The sequence below is a fragment of the Sorex fumeus genome, unplaced genomic scaffold (assembly GCF_029834395.1).
Source record: "Sorex fumeus unplaced genomic scaffold, SorFum_2.1 ptg000098l, whole genome shotgun sequence".
Classification (NCBI taxonomy): domain Eukaryota; kingdom Metazoa; phylum Chordata; class Mammalia; order Eulipotyphla; family Soricidae; genus Sorex; species Sorex fumeus.
The window spans coordinates 53,428,816-53,449,421 of NW_026606155.1; the positions used below are offsets into that span (position 1 = coordinate 53,428,816).

Consider the following 20,606-nt stretch of genomic DNA (forward strand, 5'->3'; position numbering starts at 1 on the left):
CTTAATATATTGATAAATTTCAAATTTCATTAAACATTTACAGTTTCACTTTTAGTTTTTAAGGCTTCTTTTCCCCCTTTTATGAGGGGTTCATACCTGGTGGTGCTCAGGGTATATTCCTGGTTCAGCACTCAGGGATAACTCCATGTGAAGTTTGGGGACCATATGGGATGCTGGGGATTAAACCTGGGTCAGTCATGTGCAAGGCAAGTGACTCAAACATTGTTTTATTTCTCTATTCACATCATTTTCAGTTTTATCTTAGATACATAGTTACGAACTAGTCCTAAAAATAAAAAATATGCTATATTTATGTGAACAAAAGTTCTTATTTAAAATTTTAAACAGGGAGAGGGCTAAATAAACATTGAAAACAAAGTTTATTAAATAGAAATAAGTGCAACATAAGAAATTACTATACATATAATGTATCCAACTTTTAATCCAGAATATCCTTAGAGGTTTGCTTTAATGTATTCCTATTTTCTGTTAGATAAAATATGATTAAAATTTATGCCTATTTTCTGCTATGTAAAATATGATTAAAATTTATGTCTATTTTCTGCTATGTAGAATGTGATTAAATATTATTCTCAACAAATGAAATATAATTTTACTTGTACAAAAAATATAAATGAACTCTGTGATTACTCATGGAGGCACAGTTGAAATCACAGGAAAGGGAAAGAAAACCTGTAAGGCAAAAACTGTCATCTTGATTGAAATAAATGACAGAGCAAAAAGGAGATTAAATTTATGGAACTGAGTTTTAAAATGGAAATGGATATCAGAATAAAGTACTCCAGTAAAATAGTTAGTAAAAGACAGGACAAAAATACAGTTAGTAATGAACAAGTGACTTAAATGAAGGAGGTAGAGCAATTAAAGAAGTTAAAAAAAATCTCAGTGGTTTGTGAAAAAAAATTAGGAAGTCAATTTTAGCTGGAATCTTCCATTCCATGTGTAGTATAGCTTACCATTACTGGCTAATGTACCTATTGGTTGCTTCAAAGTTCTTGTGACTATGAATGAAATTGCTGTGCATACTTACATGAAACCTTTTTTATAGATGCCAAGTTTAACTCTTTTTTTCAAATACTGAGAAGAGCAAAGCAGTAAGATTGTATTCATTTTTTGTTTTTAAGGAGAGGGAAAACTTTCTCCAGTGTGGTTGTGCTGTAATTCTCCCCAGCTCTATATAAATTCATTTTATTTCCTATGTTTTCAACACATGGTGTTATCATAAATATGTGAGATGTTCTTTATAACAGATGTGTCATTGTTTTCTATGGATGATACCAGTAGCTATCAAAAAAGAACAAGAACAATCCATGTTGGTGTGGCTGCTGGGAAAAAGGGACTCTCACTGCTGGTGGGAATACTGACTGGTTAGTGTTTTTGGAAAACAATATGGACATTTCTCCAAAGAGTAGCACTTAATACAGCAATTACAGCAATACAATCCAACTCCTGGGAAAATACTCCATAGGTCCCAAAACACAGTGCAAGAAAGGCATCTGCACTCCTATGTTCATTGCAGCCTATTCAAAATAGCTAAAATCTGGAAATGACCCAAATGTCCAAGAACAGATAATTGGATAAATAAACGATTGTGCACAATAGAATACTACTTGGCTGAAAGAAAAGATGAAGTCTTGCAATTTGCTGATACACAGATGAATCTGGGGAGAACCGTGGTAAGTAGAATGAGTCAGAGAGAGAGAGAGAGAGAGAGAGAGAGAGAGAGAGAGAAACACTGAATGATCTCACTCATATACAAAAGATAAATAAACATAGCATAGCAATAACTAACACCCAAAGACAATAGGAACAAATCGAAGGAGATAAGGGGGTGGAGGTATAGGTCAATCTTGGGACCACAAGAAAATGATAAAGGGGAATGGTTGCTCTGGACCAGGACTAGGTGCTAGAAGTAATATGCACAATACCCTATCAATGACAGTACTGTAAACCATGGTGCCTAAAAAGGGAAAAAATTTTAAAGTGCCTGTGATAGTGGCAGATTGAGGGGCAGGAGGAAAAACAGCAACATTGGTGGAGAGACGTGGACACTGATAAAGGGATTGGTGATGGAACATTGTACATTCAAACCTAAATTATGAATGAATGACTTTGTAATACATGGTGAGTCAACATTTTTAAATAATAAATAATACAAATTAAGAGATATAATGTGGAATATTTTCATACTTTTTAATACATTTCTGTCTATATTTGTTGTTGTAATTGGTTTTTAAAACTTTATTTTGCAACCATAACCAGGGACAATAGAAACAATTTCTCTTGACTCTGTGTTTAGGGGGGTTACTCCTGGCAGGCCTTAGGGGATCATATGGAGTGCTAGGAATTGAGTAGGGTCAGTCACGTGCAGTGGAAGTTTCTTAACCCCTGTGTTATCTCCCTGGACCATTTATATCTTCTTAAGTGATATGTAAGTCAAGGTCCTTGGCCCATTTTACATTCATGTCTATTTTTTACAATATTATACGGTTTCAGGGGTTCTTTGTATAATTTTTATAATCAACATTTATCACTTGTCTCTTTTTCAAATAAATTTTATCAGCATTTAGCTTGTCTTACCATTCTGTTAGTGTTTCCACTTGAAGAGATATGTTTAATGATAGTGTGTCTTACAGCTTATCACTTATTTATGGACCATATTTTAGGGTAAAAAGTAAAAAAGTAAAGGCCCTCCCGTTGATCGTCGATTTGCTCGAGCGGGCCCAGTAACGTCTCCATTGGAGACTTTGTTGTTACTGTGTCTGGCATATCGAATACTCTCGGTAGCTTGCCGGGCTCTCTGAGAGGGGCGGAGGAATCGAACTCGGGTCGGCCATGTTGGCTGCATGCAAGGCAAATGCCCTACCCACTGTGCTATCGCTCCAGCTCCAATATTTTAGGGTAGTATACAAAAAGACCATAACCATAACTTCGGTCACTTAGGCTTTCTATTATGGAATTTTATACATTACATTTGATTCTCCAATCCATTTGCATTACTTTTGTATGGGTTGTAAACTTATTCACATTCCTTTTAAAGCACAAGAATATCCAGTTATTCTAGCACCATTTGTTGAGTCTTTTCTCCATTGCATTTCCATCTACTTTGTCTAAGACTTTAACAATGTTCACAAGGATCTTTTTCTGAACACTATTCTACTCTATGATATATCTGTCCTTTCTTTCACTAATTTGTATTCTATTACTGTGACTCTATAGTAAGCTTTTCAGTCAAAGAACATGGGTCTACCCATTGTTTTTCTCCTTCAATATTGGGCTAAAATGACTGGCTTTTTTAAATCTTTTCATATGAACTTCAGAATTTGCTGATTATTTATATAGTGACTTTGAATCTTAGATTTTGCTATAGGAGCCATCTTATGTGTCTAATTGTTAGTACACCTGTTCTGTGAATTTAATTCCTGAGTTCACACATGCTAACATATAATCCTAGTAACAGTGCTTTTTCTGATCCCTGATATCACATAAAGACATGCAACATCTGGCATATTACAACCAAGTGTGTGACTGTCACACACTAACTGTTACAACTAACATTCACATTTCTTGCCCAAGTGAGCACTGCTATTTTAATGTGTGAGCACCTCAACAAATTATGAGACCTATCATAACAACAACAACCAAATTTCCACAACTCAGATCATCACAATAATGCAACAAGTAAAAGGAAAATAAATTTTGAAAACTTTTTTTTTAAAGAAGAGTTCACTTTGTGTATTTTAGACAGCAGATTTTACCTAAAAAGACTTACAAAATTGTGTTCCGGGAATCTTCCTTAAGATTTGCATCTCTTTGGGAGTTTAGTGCTATGAAAGTAAGGTATTGAGTAGGAAGTGTTCTATAACCTCAAGATTAGGTCTGTCTTTTAGTGAATTTATCTCTTTCAACTGTTAACTTGAAAAGCATTTCTCAACATTTTTCTTCCCCCTTGGATGAGATGGTTGGCTGACTAAACTATAATTGAATTCAGTTCTTTTAATGGCAAGATAGAACAGGTAGAATTAGTATTTCCTACAGTTGAGATAGAAAGTAATAAAACTGCAATGAATTAAGCTACTAGCTAAGAAGTACTAAGCACTTTATCACACTGGTTTTCAACTGTTTTCATACTAAATAGTGATTGGAATCTATTAATCCAACATATTCAAAAGAGTTATTCCTTCCACATACATTCGTGCCCTCACAACACCTCTCTATCACACACAAACAACCCACTGCCCCCCTTATCTAGGGACACATGAGGAGCAAAAAGTATTCCGGGGCTACTGCCAGTTGAGTGATTGGTTAGGGAAGGGTCACTCCAAGTGGAATGTCGGAGACCATTTGGTGCCTGAGATCAAACCCAGGTCTTCTGTATCTATAGAATGTTCTGTAGTCCACTGGGTTATCTTTTCCAGCCTACCCTCAGTTGGAAGCAGAAGGAAATATTCTCAGATATTGCGGTGATATCTGGTGAAGCCCTTAATAAAACTGGATTCTTCTATACTTTTTTTTTTAACTCCAGGTTTGTCTGCTCTCAGAGTCTAGCAATTCAACGTTACAGTCAAGGTTATGCTATCCTGGTATTGATTCCATTGTTGTTTCTATGCTGAGTCACTATTCTACTAAGCTCAGGCTTCCTGTATTTCCCATCTCTCTTTGGAGCAGTGATTTGCCCTGTGCTCTCCGTTCTGGACATATGAACAGATCAGTTCAGTTTCAGATCATTCAATACTATTCAAAGTTTTTACTGCAGTTATATGATGTAGAAACTTTCAAATTTCTTACATGCATTATAAGAAACAAGAAGTTTAACAGCATTTTAATAACAATATGTAGATTGTTATTTATAAATACAAAAATAAGAAACATTTTATGTAAAAAGTAGCTTCTCTTGTTTATACCCACTGGTGTTGATTGAGAGTCATGCTTTTTTTATTTTTTATTTTTTTAATGGGGGGACGTTGAAGGGATGTTTGGATCACAGTTGGCAATGCTCAGGGCTTACTCCTGATCTATGCTCAGGGATCATTCTTGGCAGTGCTCAGGACATGCTGAGGATTGAACGGGAGTGTGCAAGGACAGTGTTCTAAACTGTGTTCTACCTCTCTGGCCCCAAGGCATGGAACTTGTATCTAGAAAACAGAGATAAACTGAGAGCAGAAACTTTTTTTTTATATCTGTATATTTTAAGGCAACAAAAAATGAAGGAAGAAGAGGAAAACTTACATGGCAAGCCGCCCAGACTTTCTGCTTTAGAAGTCTGGGTAAGCAGAATAAATGAAAGAGTCACTCAGGGATTGTTTTGCTGTAAAAGATTGACAGAAATGAGGGAATATTCAGGCCCTTGACTCCCAAATAGATGTTTCTGATGTTCAACCTTAAAAAGTTTGAGTTGCTTTACTTTAGAGAAGTGAGGACATCATAAAGGGACTATTTCCCTTCACATAATGTTGAGTATCTCAGTCAGAGTCAGAAGAAAAACAATCCAGGATAATCTTAGATCACAGAGCAATCCCATTCACCACTTAAAGCCACAAGCAGAGTGGTAAAGCAGGGGCATCTTCATGTTTTGGAAATCAGATAATTCACCTGTGAAATAGAGATGGATCTCCAAAATCACCTTGGCAGTAAGATGCTAAGCCTTACTCAATAAGGACTGTCCACCATACTCTCAAACCATTGAAGTCAAGAAACTTGAATGAAGGTAGCAAATTTTAATAATTGTTCTTAACTGTTAATCTGAGTTTAATGGATTATAATAGAACCTCAGTTTGTATCACTGCATCCTGGAAGTCATCCATTAAAAATTATATGTATATATACATAATATTATATATAACATATATAATATATACATATATATTTGGGGGTTAGAGAAATAGTATAGGTGGTAGAGTACTTTCTTTGCATGTGGTCAACTAGGGTTTTATCCCCCGCACCCCATATGATGCCCTGAGCCTTGTCAGGATTGATCCCTGAGTGCAGAGCAAGGAGTAATCCCTGAGCACGATTGAGTCTGAACAAAAAATTAATCGACCTACCTATTACTACATTTTTATTGTAAATATGCTGCATATATGAAAAAAACACACAGGAATAAAGGGATGATGCAGGGAATAAGACACTTTCTCTGTACATGTTGAATCGTCATTGTTTGTAGCACAGCGGGTAGGGTGTTTGCCTTGCACGCAGTTGACCTGGCCCACCCAGGTTCGATTTCTCCACCCCTCTCGGAGAGCCCGGTAAGTTACTGAGAGTATCTAGCCCTCATAGCAAAGCCTGGCAAGCTACCTGTGACGTATTCAATGTGCCAAATACAGTAACAATGGTGTTACAATGGAGACGATACTGGGCCCGCTTGAACAAATCGATGAACAACGGGAGAACAGTGACAGTGACAGTGACCTGCATATGATCACTAGAGCACTGCCCCCAGGTGTCCTGCACAGAACCAAGAATGGGCACTGAGTAAAACACCACCCCAATTTAAAATAAATAAATATGTAAGAAAATGCAAGGAAAGAATATAAGAAAATGTTCAAAGAGTACAAAAAAGACATTAGAATGTCAGATAATATAAAAATATTCACAGTATCAAATTAACTGCAAATCTCAACCAATATTATCATTATCCTACCTTATTCAACTATCAAAATAAACATACCAATACAAATTCTTTTTTTTTTTTTTTTGCTTTTTGGGTCACACCAAAAAGCACAGGGGTTACTCTTTTTTTTTTTTTGTAGATTTACAATTTTTTTGTGCTTGGGTTTCGATTATACAATGATCAAATACCCATCCCTCCATCAGTGCCCATTTTCCACTACCGTGGATAATATCCCTCCCCCCCATCCCACCCTGCCTCTGTGGCAGGGCATTCCCTTCTGTTCTCTCTCTCCCCCTGGGTGCTGTGGTCTGCAAAAGAGGCATTGAGTGGCAAACATGCTCAGTCCATAGTCTACTTTCAAGATGCATCTCCCCTCCTGGGAGGATCCTCCAAACACACTTTGTTTGGTGCTCTCTTCTCTATCTGAGCTGCCCTTTCCCCTGGGCACAGGGGTTACTCTTGGCTTTGCACTCAGGAATGACTCCTGGTGGTGCTCAGGGGACCACCTGGGATGCTGGAAATCAAACCCAGGTTGGTCACATGCAAGGCAAATGCCTTCCCACTATACTATCCCAGCCCCACCAATACAATTTTTTGTGAGGATAAAAAAAGAAATAGAAAAAAAGAGAAATAGAATGCTTATCCACTGCTGGTGAAATCTCAAATTTTACAATATTTTCAAGAGTTGTTGAGAAGTTTTCTTCTAACATTAAACTTACTCCTACTTAGTAAGTTACACAGCAGTAATCTTTATATATTTATCCATAAAAAATTAAAATGCAGGTATTCAAAATCATATGTCCAGGAATGTTCAAAACACTTCTACTAATATTACTCAAAATAACATAACTTCGGTACAAGAGAGATAGTATAGTGACGAAGGTGCTTGCTTTACATACATTCAACTTGTGTTTGGTCTCTGGCACCTCAGATAAGCCCCAAGATCCAGGATTGACCACAAATACAAATACAAACACACAAGAATTGTAAAAGTTTTGAATCTGACACAACACAAATTCCTATCAATGGGAAAGTGATTAAGACATTGTACTATATTTGTACAACTAAGCAAGTTATAGTAAATAGTTACTGATATCACAGTAACATGGTTTTGTTATTGCTAGAATCTTCAAAAATATTTGAAGCCTTAATCCTAACTCATATGAATGTGACTTTATTTGGAAATATGGTCTTTGAGGATGATCATCCTCAATGACAAAGTGAGGTCATTGGCATAGGTTAATTTAGTATGATCATATCCTTGGAGCATCAGGAGAATTTAGACACAGAAACAGACATGCATATATGCAAGACAATGAGAATTATTCTTGATTAAAGAAATAGCTAAGGCTGCCAGAACCTAGGAGAGAAAAATTGAACATATTCTCTTTCACAATCCTCAGAGGAACCAATAAAAGAACCAAAGAAATTCCTCAAAGGAATCAAGCAGACACCTTGTATCTGGACTTTTCAATTGCAGAATTGCAGGGCAATACATTTCTGTTAAACCATCCAATTTGTGGTACTTTGTTATTGCAACTATAGCAAATTAATACAAATCTAAAAATCATTTTGCTAATCAGAGTAGTTCAGATTAAAAGATTGCATATTTCAATTTTCCAAACACATGTGCATTTAGAACAGGTGAATGCAGTCTTCATTGATAAGGTTGCCTAAACTGGGAAACAGTATAAGGAAATTTGGTGGATAATGAACATAATTCTAAACTTTCAAATTGTAATGTAATTTGTTAACTATATACTAATATTCAGTGTATTTTATTTATGCAAAGCTGACTTCAATGCATTGTTAAAATAAGAAATATGGACCCTCTATTATTTTTTCAATATTTATCTCAAGTGAAAAACATGTAGAGTGATACATTTTGGTAGCTAATGATAATCTAGACAAATTTTAGAAATATATAGCACAGTGGGTAGGGCATTTGCCTTGCACGCAGCCAACATGACCAACACAGGTTTGATTCCCAGCACCCCATATGGTACCCTGAGCACCGCTAGGAGCAATTCCTGAGTGCATGAGCCACAAGTAACCCCTGAGCATCGCTGGGTGTGACCCAAAAAGCAAAAAAAAAATCTGCTTTTAATGTCATGTATCTTTAAAAACTGTGATGATTTGGATTCCATTTCATAAATGGATTACTTTATCATAAGATAACATATATAGTTCCTGGTGTGATATCTCTGCTGACCAGATATTAGAAAGTAAGAGCATACTTAGAATTAAATGTGGATCACTTTCTTTAATTTATTTTATGACTCTTGTATGTAATGAAGAAATATACAAATTGTATTCATTGAACAATTTTTTCCTTTATTATCTTGCGAAAATTGGAAGTTTTAAAATTGGTAAAAGATGATAAGGAATAATATAAAGCAAAAGAAATACACTTCCTACAAGTTCATATTCTAATCCTGGGCATAGTTATTAGATTATAATAAAGGCCCTCCCATTGATCATCAATTTGCTCGAGCGGGCCCAGTAACGTCTCCATTGGAGATTTTGTTGTTACTGTGTTTGGCATATCGAATATGTCACGGGGAGCTTGCCAGGCTCTGCCGTGCAGGCGAGATACTCTCGGTAGCTTGCCGGGCTCTCCGAGAGGGGCGGAGGAATCAAACTCGGGTCAGCCATGTTGGCTGCGTGCAAGGCAAACGCCCTACCGCTGTGCTATCAGTTATTAGATTGGTGATGATTATTTGAATAAAATTAGTAAGACTTATAAAAGCAGAGTAGTAATCGTGTTTTGTTTGAATATGTGATTTAAAATATAAATATCATCAATCCCACCACCCTCATTCTTTTCTGGTTAAGTGGAACAATTTCTTTCCCTAGTAAACAGAAGCAACACAGATTCTAAAAATTAATCATAATATGAGATTAGGGTTGTATCTCAGTAAATAATGCTACAGATGCAACTTTGTAGATAATATTTACACTTTTTCAACACCATGTGTACTTTCAAAAAATTCCCTCAGACACAAAGTACCATGTTTACAAACAAAAAAGAAAACTGGAAAATGATTTTTAAATACTTTCTCCATCATTGTAGCCCATCACTGTTACATAGCATATGCTCGAGAGAATCAGTATCTATTTGTCAGCTAGAGTGGGGTATAAAAGCAAATTTAGATTTCACACCCAACTGGGACTATAATCTATTCTCTGCAGAAACCAATATGGTACCATTATATATGTTGGCATTAAAGGAAAGCCACTGGGCATCTCAGGAGCTGCAATATCATTTATCAGAGCTCTACTAATTCAATTAGAGTCCCATTTCTCGGAATAATGCTTGAGACATATGCTGATTAGCTGTTTTAGGATGTGTCAAATGAATGGTTTTATAAAAGAATATTCTATAATTATTTAAATAATGAAAAACTTTTGATAGCTTCACTTCAAATATTGTAGATTTTCTACTTAACACTTTTCTATATGCTATAATCATAGTATTACAACTCCATTCATCAGTAAAACACAAGCTGAGAATATTCTGTTTGGCTTTTTAAATTCATGCCTTAAAATATGATAATTGTAACCTAAAACAATTATCCTTTAGTCTTTGATTATTACAGTTGTATAAAATTCTAAATACATTTAACATCATAAATTTTAATTCACCAATGGATCAATTTACTCATCTTTAGCTCTTTAATGTCATGTATCTTTAAAAACTGTGATTTTTGCAGAATGTATTTAAAATTTTCATCGAATAAAAGGTATTTTGCTAGAGTCTAATGTATTCAGAAGACTGGGTTAGTACTAGGACAAGAATATTTACTATTATAAGAAAAACTGTTAAAAGTTTTAAGTTAACATACAGTTTGATATTTAAATTTACATTATTCTGATGATTCTGCAAAGTCATTCAGACTTTTGATCTCAACTATGTGTAGATACAATTACATTTAAATTCTTCATTATATATGTATACATAAACACATTATTTATGCTAAATTATTGCTGAGAGGTCAATTAATTAATCAAACCAACATTTCAAAATTTGGTACTATTTCTTAGAAAGAAACAAGCATGATAGAAACAATTATTTTAGCAATGAAGAAATGAAATCGAGGTATTTGTAACTGACACTTAAACCACTTTACTAAAATACAGTCCTTTACTAGATGGGGTTTTACAATGCTCTTTGTACAATGAATATATGCATATATATTTGTATTGATTTGCTTTCTAAAATTGATGTAAAAGTTATATTCAAAGATATTTTCCATATGTACAACATTTGACTTTGCTTTTTCTGTGTCGCACCCAGATGTGATCAGGGCTCACTCCAGCCTCAGTGCCCAGGTATCCCTGCTGGTAGTGCTCAGATGACTATATGCAGAATCTGGGATTGAACCAGAGCTGACTGCATGCAAGTCAAGTGCCACCTCTGTTATATTACCCCTTTGGCCCCAACTGCTTTAAGGTAGGGTGCTTACCTTGCACACAACTGACATAGGTGTGATCTCCAGCATTCCATATCGTCCTGTGAGCACTGCCAGGAGTAATTTCTGAGTGCAGAGCCAATAGCAATCCCTGAGAAATACTTAGTGTGACCCAATGATAGACCTTTACAAAACTTGCTACTAATAGAAAAATGATATGGATGTTTTATGAAATATCTGTATGTACCCCATTTAAAATGACACAATTCCATATAAAGGCATTATATGCTTCTATTTTATATGATATAAAATTTAAGTAATTCTAAATAATTCTTGATACATTGGGCTGTGGGCTGGAGTGATAGCACAGCAGTAGGGCTTTTGCCCTGTGTGCAGCCGGCCCAGCCCAGCCAGGTTCGATTCCTCCGCCCCTCTCGGAGATTCCAGCAAGCTACTGAGAGTATCTCACCCGCACGGCAAAGCCTGGCAAGCTACCAGTGATGTATTCAATATGCCAAACATAGTAACAACAAGTCTCATGATGGAGACATTACTAGTGCCTGTTTGAGCAAATCGATGAACAATGGGAGGACTGTGACCATGACCGTGACATTGGGCTGGAGCCATAGCACAGTGGATAGGATGCTTGCCTTGCACGTGGCTGACTTAGCTGACCCGAGTTCAACTCCTCCGCCCCTCTGGAGAGCCTGGCAAACTACTGAGTATGTCGCCTGCATGACAAAGTCTGGTAAGCTACCCATGACGTATTCAATATGCCAAAAACAGTAACAACAAGTCTCAAAATAGAGACATTACTGGCCCCACTTGAGCAAATCGATGAACAATAGGAGGATAGTGCTACAGTGCTACATTGAAAGTATGCAAAGATTATACTTTCATAAGATTAAATGAGGTTTGCTAATATTATTCACTGTGTTTTTTTTGGGGGGGGGGTTATACAGCACTCAGAAATAAAAATTGTTGATTTTCACACTGCCATGTTAACCCCTTATATTTCTCAAGTTGACTCCTTAAATTCAATCCCTTAAATAAACAAAATTTATTTACCCAGTACCTCTTCATAATAAGAATAAATTTAAGGGGAGCTTGTAGTTCTCTATGTTGGGAATTAAAGGTGACTTGGGCTCTAAATGGCATTTAATTACAGTCCTTTATTCAGTCAAAACATGACTGCTTACCCAAATACTTAGACGAAAAATCTAAGAATTCTTTTAAAAATACAAATTCTATCTCATAGAAAAGAAACAAATTTCTGTGTATGAAGAGTTTTATATATCATCTCACTGATCTGTGTTGATTTGTCTTTTTCTTAGCCACATAAAAATCTTATTTACAGAGACTCTATAATGTCATTGAGGCAAATACTACTAGCAGCCTTGAAGAACAATACACTCTGTCTTACAGAAAATTGCTTAGAGAGAGATAGCAGCCTCAAACAATCCAGTGCTATAATATCCTGTAAACTCCTAACAATTATAAGACTAAGTATTTTAAGTTGGGTCAGCAGCACAGGTGGCAAATATGTCTGAAATAAATCGTAGCTGATAGTGAGCCCCCCCTTATAGGTGTTCAAATATAGCTGAAGATTTGGAAAGGGGTTAAGATTAAATGTTCATAGAACTGAGCACACAGCAGCAAGGAAACTGGGCCAGCAGGCTCCACAACTCCCGGAGAATTCTCCTGGCCCTATACCAAGTCAATATCAAAAGTAGGTCCCAGATGGGGTAAGTGTTGTCTCCCCACCTTCTCCAGATGAAATCCCGGCGACCATGAGCTTCTATAAGCATGACTCTGGTATGCAGGTACCAGGACTATTCTTCTAAACCACACGGCCGCTTATGTAGCTGCACAACCTTTCCTGATGTACGAAGTGAGCAATGGAAAGTAAATGATCTAGTGTCTGTCCCTGAAAGGCAGGCTTGAACAGTCGTGTGAAAATCTGAGCAAAATATAATGCCCAACTGAAATGCATCTGGACTGTGTATTTAAGTACGGTGCTATGCCACCCTTGGAGTGGAAGGGTGTTTGTCCCTCTGCTATCCCCCCTTGCGACAACAGCATGGTGGCCTCCATCTTTTAGAGCCAAATGAACAGCCAGGTATGAGACTGCATTGACAAGGCATGCGGGGCTTCATGGGATGGAGGCTGGAAACAGCCCTGCTCCCCACCCTGACAAAGCCCTGGGTTGCCACCCACAAACGCCTCCTCCGGCTCCTGAACGACCATGATCCCAGAGGCACACAAACCAATCTCAGAACCCAGGGCCTTTTGGCAGAAATTCCTCTAGGCTTATTACTAAAATATCAGAAATCCACAATCGTGTGGCCACTATTGCAGCCACACGGCATCATATGTTCTTCATAATCATCAATAGAAAACAAATTATCTAATGATGTCTTTTTGGCAGGTCTGAATGTGGGGAAAATTCCAAATAATAATGTTGGGTTTTTTGTCATAATATTAAATATGATCAACATAGAGAGAGAATAAAGTGGAAATCTGCCACACAGGTGGGGGGAGGGGGATACACTGGGGTACTTGGTGGTGGAAAATATGAACTGGTGAAGGGACAGGTGTTTGATCATTGTATGACCGACTGAGACTTAAACCGAAAGACTTTGTGACTGTTCTCATGGTGATTCAATAAATAAAACTTTAAAAAATAATGTACGTAGACGTGTAAAATTACATTTAAATTTTCAACTAATAAAGAAAATAATATATCTAGTTGATGTAAGTTATGTGCGCAAGTAGATGGTAACTTTTTAGCAAAACTCTTATAACCCACAGTATGTTAAATTATAAATTATATTTTGTTTTTTATTGTGCCAGACACAGTGGTGTTCAGGGCTTAACTCAATATTCTGTGCTCAGGAATCACATGTGGCAGTGCTTAGAGGATTATATGTGGTATCAGGAATTGAATCTGGGTCAGCCATATGTAAGACATTTGCCTCACTGTCTGTATTATCTCTCCAGCTCATGTTAGGGACTTTAAAGGGGAAATGAAGTTAGAGATAACCAACTTCCATGTCTGATAAAGTCATTGAAAGTTTACACTGTGAAAAAGAACAGAGGAGGAAGGCTGAAAAAATCAGAGAATGGAAGAAGATTCTGTGAAAAATAGTTAATGTAGTTGGTGTTCATACCAATTCTAGAGCCATATAATTTACTGGGAATCTATCAGGTAAAGAGAAATTTATTTACTGTAATATTATAATGTGGTTCTACATCAACTTCAAATTGAAGACGTTTGTATCCCTGTGCCTCCCACAATATCTTTTGGAAAAGGCAAAATGGTCTTTTTCCTTCCTTCCTTCCTTCCTTCCTTCCTTCCTTCCTTCCTTCCTTCCTTCCTTTTCTTTGTCTTTTTCTCTCTTTCTCTCTCTTTCTTTCTTTCCTTCCTTCTTTCTTTTCAGGTAAAATGAACTCACATTCCATATCTGAGCTGGTATTGAATAAGGGAATAATTTCAGCAAACGTCTGAAGACATTATTAATTATGTAAAAGTCCAATCTGGATTTAATAGATAGGTTTCCCTTTTACTTCATCTGATTACAAGATGATCAAGTTTCAATGGACACATGAGAAAACAAAGGAAAAGAATATGCGTTACTGCAAATGTAAATGACAATGAAGTCCCAATACCACCATCACATAGTACTAAACAATCCCTATTTTCTTGCAATTTCTAAGAATATTGCATATCTCATCTCGGAATTCATTATGATTTTATGACAACTTGAAATGAAGTGTCATAGCAGAAGATTATATGTTCCTGATGTCTCAAACCTAGTAAATGATTGAGCTCCCTTTCCACATTTTTTTTCTTTTTTGTATTCTGAAAAATGAATCTCTGAGACTTTGTGATGTCATTCTATCCATTATGTTTGTTTCCCGATGGTGTTCAGCATTTCAAGTAACTAGACTCAGTAGTTATATTGGCACTACTATGCTGTTGCCATAGCAATTAAAATAGCACATTTGTGAAGCAATGTAAGCAGGATGATCAGCAGAGATGTTGTTTGACACATTCAAGCATCTAGAAAATCTGAATAACTCTGGGGGGAAAATGTAGTTTAGATTTTCTCATGACATTATTATGGGCATTAAGGTATCAAGTTATCACCAATGAAAATCAAAATGAAAATCTGAAAGATGTTAAGAGGTAAGATAGACATAGAACAGATGAAAAAATGTATTAACTGAGGGTTTAAATACTAAATATGTGTGTGGGTGGAAAGTTCCGGGAGTACTCCTACAGAAATATTTTGACAAACTAACACCATATGGAAGCTTTTAAATTACTGAAAGTGATTTCTTTCTCCATTCTGTGTTTGTGTCTTTTTTCCCTCCAACCTTATACCCTCTATTGTTCCTTCTCTTTCAGAAATACTCTCCTCTCTACACAATCTCCTTCCAATTTTACTGATAGTGTTTTACCCTATACAATATAATACTCACTTTGGCGTGGTGTTTTGCATATTACAAGTTAACAATTTCATGCAAAAATTTTATCATCCTTTATATAAACAATTATAAATTTACAAATGGCACAGAAATCTGGAATTTTTCCTTTTCAATGTTAAATTGGCAATTTGTGTGATTTACATTCATCTTTAAGAAGACAAAAATTATCATATCTACAACTGAGAATTTGATTTTATCTCTTTATTTTTTTGTTTGTTTTTGGGCCATACCCAGAAATGTTCAGCACTTACTCTTGGCTCTGAGCTAAGAGGAACCATATGGGGTGCTGGAGGTTGAACCTGAGTGAGATGCATGTGAGGCAAATACTACCTCTGTACTATAGCTCCAGCCCCTTGATTTTTTCATTAAACTTGATTTTGCTGCTACTCTAGTATTTCCCTCTAACATATTTCAAACTCTTTTCCTTGTTTTAAGAATGACTTGTTCAAGGAATTAATTTCTAAAATTTTTGGTTAAACGAGTATGGTGCCGCCAGCAGGTCAATCTGTCAATCTGTGAGGTGAGTGCATCAGCAGCCTTCAGGTGGCGCCTTCAGACTTCCAGATACCCAAAAATTGCTGCTGTGCCTTTGGCCAGACTCCAAAAACTTGGGGCAAAGTTTACCAAGAAAGTAAATAGCCAAAAGTTAGGTATGTGGGAGACACACCCACAAACAAACTCCAGCTCATCTATATAATTGGAGGCATGGCCTCTCTGGTTCCTGATTAAACTGCTTAACGGCCATGATGGGAGTGATGCTGGCCTTTTCCTCCTTGTGCCAATGAAACCCCAAGTAACCGCCGACGAATGGCCTCCTGGCTCCTGATCAAGCCGCTTGATGGCCATGACCCCAGAGACTCAGAAACAAATCTCAGAACCCAGCGGCTTTTGGTAGAAATGCATCCGGTCCCTGTAGTAGGATACTGGTGATGGGCCAACCCAGGTGGGAATAGGTTTTGTGCCTTGGCCTGTTCCCAAAGGTGTTTCGGTGGCTACCATCCTCCAAAGGCTATTGGACAGTCAGGTTTGGGTCCACAGTGACGAGAAATTTGGGGCCTCACAGGATGGGGGTGGAGCCGGCCCTTTCCTCCCCATCCCAACGAGACCCCGAGTTGCAGCCCACGAACAACCTCTCTGGCTCCTGATCAGGCTGCTTAATGGCCATGATCCCAGAAACTCAGAAACAAATCTTGGAACCCAGAGGCTTTTGGCAGAAATCCGCCTGGACCCTGCAGTAGGATACTGTTGCCAGGCCACCCCAGGAGGGAAAGGGTGCTGTCCCTCTGCCTGGACCCCCTTGGCGTTTCGGTGGCTGCTATCCTTCAAAAGCCATTGGACAGTCAGGTTTGGGCCCGCAGTGATGAGGCATTCGGGGGGCCTCACAGGATGGGGGTGGAGCCAGCCCTTTCCTCCCCGTCCCAACAAGACCCCGAGTCACTGCCCAAAAATGACCTCTTTGGCTCCTGATCAATCTGCTTAACGGCCATGACACAAGAGACTCAAGAATAAATCTCAGAACCCAGCAGGTTTGGGCAGAAATCCCTCCAGATTTAATTGTTAAAATTTCAGAATTTCCCAATCACGCAGCCACTATTGCAGCCGCTTGATATCATATGTTATTCATAACCAGCAATAGAAAACAAGTTGTCTACTGTTGTCTTTTTGGCAGATCTGAGTGTTGGAGTAAAATCCCAAATAATAATGGTGGGTCTGGTGTCAAAATATTGAATGTAATCATAATAGAGAGAGAGAGAAACTTGGAAATCATCTGCCCCACAGGTAGGGGAAGGGTGTGGGATGGGGGTAAACTGGGTTTTTTGGTGGTGGAGAATGGGCACTGGTGGAGGTATGGGTATTTCATTGCATGGCTGAGACTTAAACCCAAAAGCTTTGTAACTACTCTCATGGTGATTAAATAAGTAAGATTATAAAAAATGAAAAAAAATGTAAGATGGAGTTGATGCACAATTCAATCAGCTTAATCAATGGCTGAATAAATAGCAGTATTCCTACATAAAAAAATTATTGGTTAAATTTTTGTTATTTACTAAGTAAAATTCTTTAAGACTCCTTCCATTAAAATACAAATATATACAAAATATGTCCAAACTCTAATTCAGCCTAAGTCCTAGTTCTCCATTTTGTTTTTCTTTGAGAATGACTATGGCCACACCCAGCTATGCTCAGGGCTTATTTCTTCTTTCTGTTTCTGTGTCTAGTGTTCATTACTGACAGTGTTTAGGCAATCACATAATACCCAAGATTGAAGTGGAATCAGTTGCATTCAAGGCAAGTACTGTCTCTTAGTCCTGCCATTGTCCTTATTCTGTCTTTCACAAAACAGCCTAAATGGACCTTTTAAAATTTGAAGCCAAACAAAAACATGTTTTGGCTTTCCATCTCACATGGGGAAAATGTTTAATCCTTTTAATGTTGGCAAATTCCTGGTTATGTAAGAGTACCTAAAAGCCCCAAATTTCTCTCACTCAGTTGATTAAATGATTGTGTATCTCGCCCACATGGCAAAGTCTGGCAAGCTACCTGTGACATATTCGATTTGCCAAACACAGTAACAAGTGTCACAATGGATATGTTACTGGGCCCACTCGAGCAAACTGATGAACAATGGGAGGACAGTGTCAGTCACAGTGCCAGTGACCTTACTAAAATTAAAACCATATATAAGTAAAACTGAGGTTGTTCCCTTCCCCATTTGAGCCCTTCATTAGTAAGTGGCTGTGACAGTTATGATCTTGAGACCAAGGACAGGAGAATAAGAGAATGCATAGTCAACAACTTTTAAGATGCCGTAAAGTTGGACGAAATTGAAAGCTGTGACCATGACTACAGACAACTGAACCCCTCCCCAGTTTATGAGCTGGTTGGTAACACCTCCGATAGAGCTTCTGAGACCATCCACTCAAAAAGTGAGTAGACTTGGATTAGAGAGTTTGTTATCTTCTTTTCTCTATTTACTAGAAAATAATACATATTTTTCTTCCATAATTGACTTCAGGGGGATGAGGTGTGAGAGGTGTAGCATCATTACCCAATAAAGACTACTCTTGGCTCTGTTTAATCCAATCTTAGCAAACTTGGCACTTGCTATTTGTAGAACAAATGTATAAGCTATTGCACAAGACTGCATTCTCTCTTTTTTCTTTATGGATATCATCATTCATTTTAATGTATCTTTGTAGCTAAATGTCTTGATTCCAGATTTCTTTTGTTTAAAATGTAATTATTATAGCTTAGATCACATGGTTTACAGCAGTGTCAATGTTTATAGTTTTGCTATGCACTGTTGGCACACTTATTTACCAACAAAGTACATAGGAGATTTAATTTAAATGTCATCTTCAGCGTACTCTACTAACTTAAATTATATTTCCTCAGTTGCTTTGGTAACTGGTTGATTTTCTGGCTCCACCTAGTAAAATGTTAGTTTTATGACAGCAGGGATATTTTATCCACTCTGTTCAAAATCATTATATCCTCATTACCTAGAGGAAATTTTCACTAAAATGTCTATACATCAATTTTTTGAATAAATGGAAATTGAAGTCCAGCTATTACCACATGTCTGAGAAATTACTCAAAGAGCTTAATAACTCAGATATCAACAAAATATTATTTTTAAAGAAGTTATGCCCCCATCTTCCACTTCCTTTGTTTTAATTTGATGAGACAACCTGATATCACAAACTTAGCTGCAGTTCCTAGGGAGGACCATCACACAAACGCGACTGTGGTGATGCTCCCTCAGATAGCACACTTCTACTAGTAGTGCTCACATACACTTAGTTGTGGCACAGTGGGACACAACTTGCGTTTCTGTTTGTATAACATTTTGGCATATAGAGAGTGGTTTGGGATGGAACTTGAGGCTTCAGACCAGCAAGGTAAACATTCTGTCACTTGAGCTATATTCATGTGCCCTTGATTATAGTTGTTAAATTATGATTTCAGTGCAGACAGGAATGCAAAGAAGATATTCACAAATTAATAAAGAGAATAGATGTCCAGAGTTTTAAGACCTTTTTAAAAAAATTCTCAATATTGATAGTCAGTTTAAGTGTAAAACTGAAAATAAGATAAAAGTCCGAAATTGGTAGACTTTGGACAGAAGAGAAAAACTGATTAATTCCACATCTTTAAACTGTGAGAGAAGTGATAGATTAATAGCATCTACCAATCCTGTCACATATTTCTAAAGAAAATATTAGATAGCATTTATGCATTTTGCAAATGCTTCTGGTTTACAGTTTGTTTTACCTTCCATTACTCCACTGTGCTAGCCTGTCCCTGAAGGTACAAGAAGAAATTTTATTCACCTAAAATTTAAGTAAAATATTAAGAATAAAAGCAATGGCTCATTCTAGATGCTCATAACTGGAAGCAGCAGTGGTAAGAGTCATCATAGTGGCAGGTTATCAAGCAATAATAAAAGTAACTATGCAGAAAAGCCCATTATCAACTCAGAATGAGTTATAATATATCAATTTGGTGACTTTTTAATCAAGCTATGTGTTTGTTTCTGGCTCATAAAAACGTGGAACTTCTAAAATATAGTAGCTTAAATAACTGTATCATGAGAAAACAGATAAGCAACTATCTATATAGAACATATACTATTATATATCTTAGAATATGTATATGTGTATGCTTATATATGCATATAGATGATGGTTGGGAGCTACAAGTTGTCAATTCAATTACTATTCTTCTCTCTCTTTTTTTTTTTTTACAATTGAGCCTCATATTTTACCTGTTTTATTCTTTCAGAGTATGAAGCATTTATTTTCTAGCTTTCTATATGAAAGCATTTTCTATATGAAACATATATTTTCTATATGAAGCATTTATTTTCTCGCTTTCTATATCTCAGTGAGGTATAATCATGTAAGTTTCTTCTTTCCAAAGACAGATAAGTGAAATAATGACAAGAAAGAACTTTAGAGAGGGCTGCTAAAATAGAGATAACTGAGATGACTTGAACTCTACTCATATTTTTGTTCATCAGCCTTTTTTTGAACTATAATTTGGAAGTGTCTGGAACTTGAGCATTTAGA

General features: G+C 36.8%; 1 protein-coding gene across 6 annotated transcripts in view; it reads right to left on the reverse strand.

The window, feature by feature from the left end:
* The window catches only part of LRFN5 (leucine rich repeat and fibronectin type III domain containing 5), a 294,340-nt gene that overhangs the window by 19,630 nt on the left and 254,104 nt on the right, over positions 1-20,606 (reverse strand). The gene's annotated exons all lie outside the window — the stretch shown is intronic.